This window comes from Sturnira hondurensis, unplaced genomic scaffold, assembly GCF_014824575.4.
Source record: "Sturnira hondurensis isolate 20B ecotype Veracruz unplaced genomic scaffold, ASM1482457v3 Scaffold0006945, whole genome shotgun sequence".
In the NCBI taxonomy this organism is placed as follows: Eukaryota; Metazoa; Chordata; class Mammalia; order Chiroptera; family Phyllostomidae; genus Sturnira; species Sturnira hondurensis.
The window spans coordinates 507942-516940 of NW_028079576.1; positions in this window are offsets into that span (position 1 = coordinate 507942).

Sequence of the window (8999 nt, forward strand, 5' to 3'; positions counted from 1 at the left end):
CTATGGTACATTTACACAATGGAATTCTATGCTGCAGAAAGGAAGAAGGAACTACTACCCTTTGCAACATCATGGATGGAACTGGAAAGCATTATGCTGAGCGAAATAAGCCAGGCAGTGAAAGACAAATATCATATGATCTCACCGTTAACAGGATTCTAAACAAACCAAACAAGCAAGCAAAATACGACCAATGACACTCAAATATGGAACAGGCTGACGGGGTCCAGAGGGGAGAGGGGAGAGAATCATAGGGGAAAAGGGAATGGACTCACATGAACAAGTATAAAGGACACATGGACAATAACTTGGGTTGGGGGGTGGAAAGGGGAGGGAGGCAGGGAGCATGGGGTGGGGGGTGGGCAGGGTTGGGAATATAAGACAGAAACCTGTACGTGAACAAGAATCAAATAAAAATTATATTAAAAACAAACAAACAAACAAAAAACCAAAAACTTAGAGAGGTAAAAATACATTTTCACTCCTATAAATGTAATATTCAGCCTAATAGAAGATGTCTTGGTTTACACATCATATAACATGGAAAATTCCACTACAGATTCATGAGGGAATGAGGGGGAAAGTAAAAATGTCTCAGTTGTATCATGAAAATAGTTTTGACCTCACACCCCTCTGAGAGGGTCTCAGCAACACGTAAGGGTCCCCGGGACACACTACTTTGAAAAGCACTACTTTAGATATTAGGCATGTATTTTAAAATCTTTTCAATTATGTCTCTTTGGTAGTTACAGGTAATATGTTCTGTGTAATCTGAATCAGTGAAACTCTTCTCATCAGGGAAGCTGGTGCTGAAACCTAGAATACAATTATATGAGTGAAAGATTGGCTTGAGAATGAGGATACTAAATAAAAAGCATGTGAGTGTGCATGTGTGTACACGTGTGCTCACATTTAAGTTCTATATATGTACAGTATAAATGTGTTCCCCATCAGTCAGTCAAGAATGAAGTAATAAAGACAATTCAAAAATGTGAATGGTATCAAAGATAGTATATGCCTCTGTCTTGGATGTAAAATTGTTAAAATTTATTTAGATCATTTGACATGAAAGTAAAAGTAAAATAATATTTGCTTGAAACAGGATGAAAAGCTTTTTATACTCACATACACACCATTGGCAGGATGTAAGTCATTAAACGATGATATTAGTGGTCAGCCTCCTAAAGATGGAAAAACCTAGGTGCTGAGGTACTTCAGCACAGCCCACACTCTGCGGTTTGCAGCTCAGTCTGGCGTAGGAACGTGTGGCTCGCTGTGCTTCGGGCAGTGCAAGATACTTTGGTGTCCCCTATGAGAGTATTAATGGGTTTGCTGTAATTAAAGCATTCATCTTTTGAGGACCTTTCCTTTCATATCTCTATTTTCCTTTAAGTTTTAATAAACTAGCATAATGAGCTGCCTGCTTTGCCAAGAGAATGATAAGAAAGTATTGGTTAGTAAATATGAATTGAACTGAATTGGTCGAGAGTGATACGAATTTTACTTGAGAATTCTGGAAGTATTAAAATTATTGGGAAACTTTTGCCCTGCCTGGCGTAGCTCAGTGAATTGAACGCAGGCCTTCGAACCACACGATCGCGGTTCGATTCCCAGTCAGGGCACGTGCTTGGGTTGCAGGCCACTTCCCAGTGGCCTAAAGGTAAATAAATAAAATCTAAAAAAATATTACTGGGAAACTCTTTACCTGTACGTAGGATTTGGCATAAATTATAGATTTTATTTTTCAGGCAAAGTTCTTTTTCTTCTGGCTGTTCATAGTCAGGCAGCCTTTAAAGTAGTGATTTAAAATATGACCAGGGGTGGATGACCTACAGCAATGGCCTGGGGTAAGTTAGACCATCATTAGGTTGGTATCTAGGGGTGGTCTCATCAAATAGATACCAGTAAGATTGGTACCATCATTAGGTTGGTATCTGTTGAAGAGACTGAAAGAAGAACAAACCGGGTGACACTATTGTAATTACAGCATGGCAGCGAGACACCCGCCAACAGTTGGGGAAGCTCAGTGCAGCCTAGCGGACATATTTCATGAGGCAGATGGGGCAGAGACTCACACAGGGTTGGAGCAGACAGTACCTGGCAGAGGGCGGGCTTTGGGGTAGGACTGGCCATACCTGGCGGACATAGGAAGGGAAAGTAACACCAATGAAAAACTCAGTCACTGAAAGTGCCATTGGAGAGGGGCCTGCTACAAATTGGAAGATGCCGTATCACCTGAGAGTGTAGAACAAGAATGTCCTGGTTTTAATGATCCCAGCTAATATTCTTTGCAGGGTCTCTGTGAAGAAATTTCAGCTTTTATGAAGGTTCATGAAAAACTTTAGAGTAATTTGATATAAAACTTTGTTTTCAAGTTTAGCCCGTGGCTTGATTTTACATGCTGCAGAGGTTAGTAGAAAAAATACCATCTACCTGTAGGAAATGCTCTTATAATATGATGCAGCCTAGTCTTTGACTCATCGCTTCTTTTGGAAGATGGTTCAATGGTTCAGTGCCAGTGCTCCCGTCTTTTTCCTGGTCTGTTTTATAAAATGCTTAAGGACACATGAAAATTCTTAGAAGCGGCACACCCTCCCATTTGGGGTGTATTCTTTAAGTTTACGTGGTGACAGACTCTGCTGATTCTTTTCATTTCCAGTTATGTTTATTTCTCTTAACAGCACTTCTGCTTTCCACCGTGCTCTGGGAGGCATATGCATTAGCTCATTCAAGCCTCTTGGGCTCCTCCAAATACATGGATGTGTGATTCATTATATGATTCATTAATTGTTTCCGAACCTCAGGGGTCTCCTTTAATAACTCGCTGTAGTCTGCAATTAAAAAGTGTCCTAGTGCCCTCAAAATGGAGCCTCATTTAATGACTCAGGCACTTTGGAAAAGGAAATTTATTAAGTGACCACAACTATGCCAGTGAACTGAGCTGGCTTCTCTCAGTTGCTTTTTTTCCCTTTCTCTGTGACCTCCTTAGTGTGTTATGCAAAGGCACCAACCACGAATATATATTGTCACTAAAAGCTGGTGATTTTGCAGTTTTGAGATGAATATATTTCTCAGCCTTAATTTTAGACATCTACAGCAAGGAAGATCCTAGACCAAGACAGATCTTATACCTTGTGTTCAGAGACAGACTCTACGAGAGTTTCAGCAGGTAACTCTTGTAATTAACCTGAGTGCTGACTATGTATAGACATTGGCCCATGTCTTTTTTTTTTTTTTTTTTTTTTTTTTTTTTTTAATATTTTATTTATTTATCTTTAGAGGGGAAGGGAAGGAGAGAGGAAGGAAACATCAATGTATGGTTGCTTCTGGTGCATCCCCTGCAGGGAACTGACCCCTGCCAGAAACTGGCCTGCAACCCAAGCATGTGCCCTGACTGGGAATCGAACTGCGATCGTCTGGTTCGCAGGCCCGTGCTCAATCCACTGAGCTACACCAGCCAGGGCTGGCCCATGTCTTTACTCAGTTTTTTCACTGAGTTCTCAAAAAAAATCACAGTCTGGATTTTAAGCAGTTGAGGTTTAGAATAGTTGCAGGCAGAGCCAGTGGGAGAGCTGGGACCCTAACAGAGCCTGTCAGCATTCCATCACCGCGTGCCAGGGACCTCTGTCATTCATTCCTATTGCTTTGTACATCACTCCTTTAATTATTAATGCCCACTCTGTGAAAGTGAAGGGCATGGAGCCTATTGCATATTGTATTTTATAGAAATAAATAAATTTGGGGGAAGCTCTGGCTTTCTCTAATTCCTTCAAACCTTAGAGGCATGGTGGAGACCTGTTTTTTTTCAATCAAGGATTGCTAATTCCCTCTTTTAAAACTCAACCATGCATAAGCATACAGCGCACATTTATGTGACATAGTTTAGTCTTCTGCTTGTAAAATACAGTTAGATGTATGTGAATGCACCTATAACTAATGTATTTGTCTTCTTTTTTATATTTCTCTTATTTTTGCTATAATCTCCAGCATGTGTGTGTGTGTGTGTGTGTGTGTGTGTGTGTATCCTTCTTGTGGAACTCTAAAATACAAGTAGCCACCTGGACATATTTTGTGACAGAGTTTATTTTTTCTCGTTTTCTGCTTTACTTTGGGATTCTTTTTTCTCTGACTCCCTCCCCCCTTTTTTTTAGTTCTAGGTTCCAACATCTATTTTCATTTCTTTCTCAACATCCTGCCACACACTCTCCTTCTCTGCCATTCTCTACACATCTTTAATTATCTCTCTCTTTAATCTTTCTCTGTCTTCCAGGTACTGGAAAATGTAATTGTCCAGCTAAAGGACTTAGGATATAGTACAATATGCCCTATTCTCCTTTAAAAAATACTGGGTTGTTAGTATTTCTGTTTTTTGCAGTAACACAAAAAGGCCATAGGGTAGTGTTTCGTGTCTCATTCTGTGTGCATAAAAGCACATGATTTCTCAGCTTTCAATTTTTTTTATCCTGACTTAACCTGTACTCACTGTTTATCTCCTTCCCCAGTATTTCTCCTTCCTTCTTTCTCTTTCCTCCTGTTTCCTATTCACAATCTTCTGTAATTACCATTCACATCTGTTAAATTGCCTTGCAGGCTTTTGAATGGCTTAGCCACAGAGTCTAACATGGGGATTATTATTTTCTGAGCTGTGCTTCCTACTCCTCAAGTACCTACTGCAGGCACAGAAAAATGAAAGCCCCCGGGTGGGCACCTCTGGCTCCTGCTTCGAAGCTCCCTGAATCTTCCCTGCAAAGAAATTGGGCCTGATTTTAGACCCTCTGCCCTTGGAAGGGCATTCACCTATGCGGTGATTGTGAAGCTAGCCAGGATTGAGGAAACCTGTTTTTTGCTTCTAGACCAATGCCATTTAGCTGTTATAACTTATTTTTAAAGTAAAACTCAAGTCTAATAACACAAAGGATTGGTTTTACCTTTAAGGTCTGAACAAAGTAAACACCAAATGATATTACATGTGGAATTGCTTTTTTGATTTAAAAAATCGGATTTTCATTTTCACAGAATAAGTTAAGAGATCCTTGTGGAAACAAAAAGGACTGTAACTTCTTCATTCTCATGTTACATTGTTTTCTCTTAATGAATTTGCTTGTTTTGGGGATTTAAAAAAAAGGGCTCTTGCCAAGAGACATTTCCTTTTGTTAATGAAAACCAGGAATTTAGAAATACAGAATGTTAATACAGTGCAAAGAAATTTCAGTTTACATTAATATTTACTACACAAGAGTCGTATCTCTTACTTAATAGGTACTTGATAAGTATTTACTAAATAATTACACTAGCTATTACTTAAATCTGTTTTCTACTGGTGTCAGCCACTGTCTAAGGACACAGTTAACCCCATGACCACCTAACGAGGTATGCGCGCTTACTGATTTGGAACTATGGGTGAATATTTGGAGAATGGTGAGGTTGCATGTTTAAGTTGTCCAAAGTGAGGCAGTGAGAAGTTGAGTCGGAATTCAGACCCGGACAGTCTGACTCTCCAGTTTTGCTGTTACCCCCACAAAGCACACTGCCGTCCCAGTGCAGGTAAAGAAGAGGCTTGCTCTTGACATTGCATGCCAAAAGTGCCTCTGAAAGGGATTCTGCTCATGAAAATTTATGGGGTAAACTTATAACTATGCCTCCAGTCAGAATTGGTGGACGCTGTGTATATGTGATCGCTCACCATAGGAATATCGATGCTGTGATTTCATAAATCAGGCTCCTTCCATGGTTTCATCTTTGGCCATAAAAGCTTAATCCTATGATACAAAATTGATTTAAAGGAAGTACAGCTTCTATAAATAAAGAGAACCTTTTTATCTTTCGAAATTCCTTTCACTCTCCCACTGCCTCCACGTTTGATGGCCACTTCACATGGCAATGTTTTCTCTGGTGTGTCTACACAGCAGTAAGTTTCAGTGCGTATTTGTTCGTCTCTAAATAAGACCCTTGGTGTACAGAGCAAACTGACAACAAGCCAGGCAGCAGGAGACATTCTTTCTTACTCTTGCCTTAGTTGGAATGCCCTCTACCAGTTATGGCTCACCATGGTCATCACAAGGAGCAGGTTCATCCAAGGCAGGTCAGTTCTATAGATACTTAGAGATACAGGTTTGTTTTTATCTTATATCCTCAGGGTTTGGCTCCAATTTTCATCAATAAGGGATAATAATCCTATTAAAAGGGGCTTGTATATAATTATATATTGCTAATCAGCTTATGGAGCCTGTCAGGAGAATTGATTCTGTGCAGGGCCTACAGTGGTTTCAGCTATGGCAGGCACGCACTTTGCTAGGAGTCCAGTGTGTTTGTGATTGAAAATTGCGTGGGTATCCATATAAAAATATCATTAATGCTGAATCTTAAGGCCCACTGCACATTTCCACAACTGAATATATATCAGAAAAGTCTATTATTTGTGATGTTTGTTGGAGGAAGTGTTAAGTAACATTTGGTGGAAAAAAGTACCATGCTCATTATTACATGAGTTGATGGCTTATAACAAAGTGACCTGTAGGCGACTTAATTTTTGTGTAGTGAACGCTTCTACATGCATTTTTATAATGTTCATCCTCAAAGTCCTAAATGCCTTTAGAAAGCCATGTCATATAAATTAATTGAGAGAGGTGTTCCTTTTTTTTTTAAGAATGGCCATAAACTCCATTTGATGGCTTTAAGGCTTGTTTTAAGTTGGGTGGGCGTTCTGTGCAAAGAGAAGTGTCTATGTTCAGCATAATGATGGCTTCCTTTGCAAAGAAACAATCCTTCTGAAATTAAAGGGAATGCTTTAAGAGTTTATTACAGTTGAAAATAATCTTACAGACAGAGCCCACTGTAAGTGAAAGTTTGTAGTTATTAAAACAACCCCTCAAGTTCTTTTTACTTTTTCATCAGCTTATTACAAGGGCAGATGACAGCTCATTTCTGATTGACTAATTACACAGCCCTTCCCAGAAATGTTTTCTTCCCTGAAACCTCTTCAGTGAACTTTGAAGAAGAAACCTGAATATTGATGAATGGGATTTAGTAAATGACTTGAATGGTTTGGTCCCGGGTCAGCCATGGTGACAGCTCAGTTCCTTTGAACCCACTCTAGTGCCCAAATGTTGCACCTGGTGGGGTTCCATTCCTGAAAGTGGAATAAAGTCAGAGAAATACCCTGGTTCTGAGGGACTTAAAGCCCAGTCTTCAGGAGGAGAAAGTAGCCGGAGCACAGCTCCACAGGGTGGAGGTGCAGCAGGAACCAGGACTGGGAGGAATCTGGGGGAAGAGAAAGGTGTGTCTTAATGAGAGTTCTTAGGTGTCCTTCAACTGCCCAAGACCTGAGGAGTCCTGGGAAGCTGATGGACTGGTACCTTCCATTTTATAACACAGTCCTAAGTGGTTCATTTGTTCCCTAAACTTTTCCATAACATAGTATGAAATTTCCCTATGGATAATAGTCCCATGAATCAAAGATTTATTTGAATTAACCGCTTTCTGGTTTCTACAATTTTGTGTTCCTTAGAGGGCAAAGTGAGTGAGTGGGTGAGGAATTTATTTGTCCATATCTCCTTGTAGATACTATTAATTTCATTACTTAACAAGTAGGGGAAGTCATGATTGTAGGACAACGTTCCATCTCTTTCCTTAGACGAGTATAAGACTTGTCTGATCTAGAGTTCCTTTATGATCCAGGGTGATACGAGAATACTATTTCTTTTTATCGTTTCTCTTCCATGACTCTCTACTTTGCTTTTATAAAGAAAAATATAAATATATGCTTCTTGTATTTAAAATTTTAACAAGTTTATTTTTAAAAATATATATAGAAGGGGACTTTTTAAGAGGTCCTGCAGCCCATCATCAGTTTCATAGTTGAAAACACTGACATCCTGAGAAATGGAATGATTCGGTCAAGGTCACACAGCTGGGTAGTAGCATAGCTAGGAATAGTTGCTGGGTCTGTCTGCTGGAAGTATGTATGGTCATATGTGATGCCTTTCTACATAATTATTAATAACTATGCAATAGGCAATGTATTACCTAATATATAATATGATTTTAAAGTAGAAGAACTGGCTAAAAGCTAAGGTTATTTTTAAAAAATTAAAAATTTTACTGTCATTTACCATGTATTTCTTCTGTAATCAATGAAACTGAAGAATACCCTGCTCTCCCATCAGTTCAACTCATTAAATAAAATATTTTATCTTGACTATGATTTGTTTTCTAGAGATAAAAATAAGTAACACCGTTTTCATATAGGGAGATGACTTGAAATTTAGCCTTGAATCATTCACTAAGTACAAAGAACAGGGAAGATAATGATCAGCTATGGTTCTGCATATGTGTATGGGACTTTTTTTCTTGCTCACTGAAGAATTTGACTATTATTATGTACTTGGAAATATTAAAACAGGTCTTAACTGAGGTATGTCTTTCAAGCACAACTGGTGAAAATTAGCAATAATAAAAATTAACTTTATCATCCACAACAACCAAAACAAACTTTAGTTCAGTGTGGCAAATACAGCCAGTAAAAAATTAACCGCAACAACAAAATTTAACAGTAACAGCAGCAACAAAAACTGACTTTAACTTGGGGAATAGTAAGGACATTTAGCTTGTAAACCAGGGTCCCTTCTCTTTGCCACCTGTTCCTGCATCTCCCTGGAACTGCTGAGTAGGAGGAAGTCTTGTCAGTTTGGGCTGAGAACTGCCCCACAGTCAGACCCGCTACCGGGCCAAACCCGGAGTGTTTGTTGTCTGCCCTCCGCATTCCACCTGGCCAGTTAGTGAATGCACACAGCAGGCATTCACTACAAATAGAGATCGCCTTAAAGCAGGGGTGAATGCACACAGNAGCAGCAACAAAAACTGACTTTAACTTGGGGAATAGTAAGGACATTTAGCTTGTAAACCAGGGTCCCTTCTCTTTGCCACCTGTTCCTGCATCTCCCTGGAACTGCTGAGTAGGAGGAAGTCTTGTCAGTTTGGGCTGAGAACTGCCCCACAGT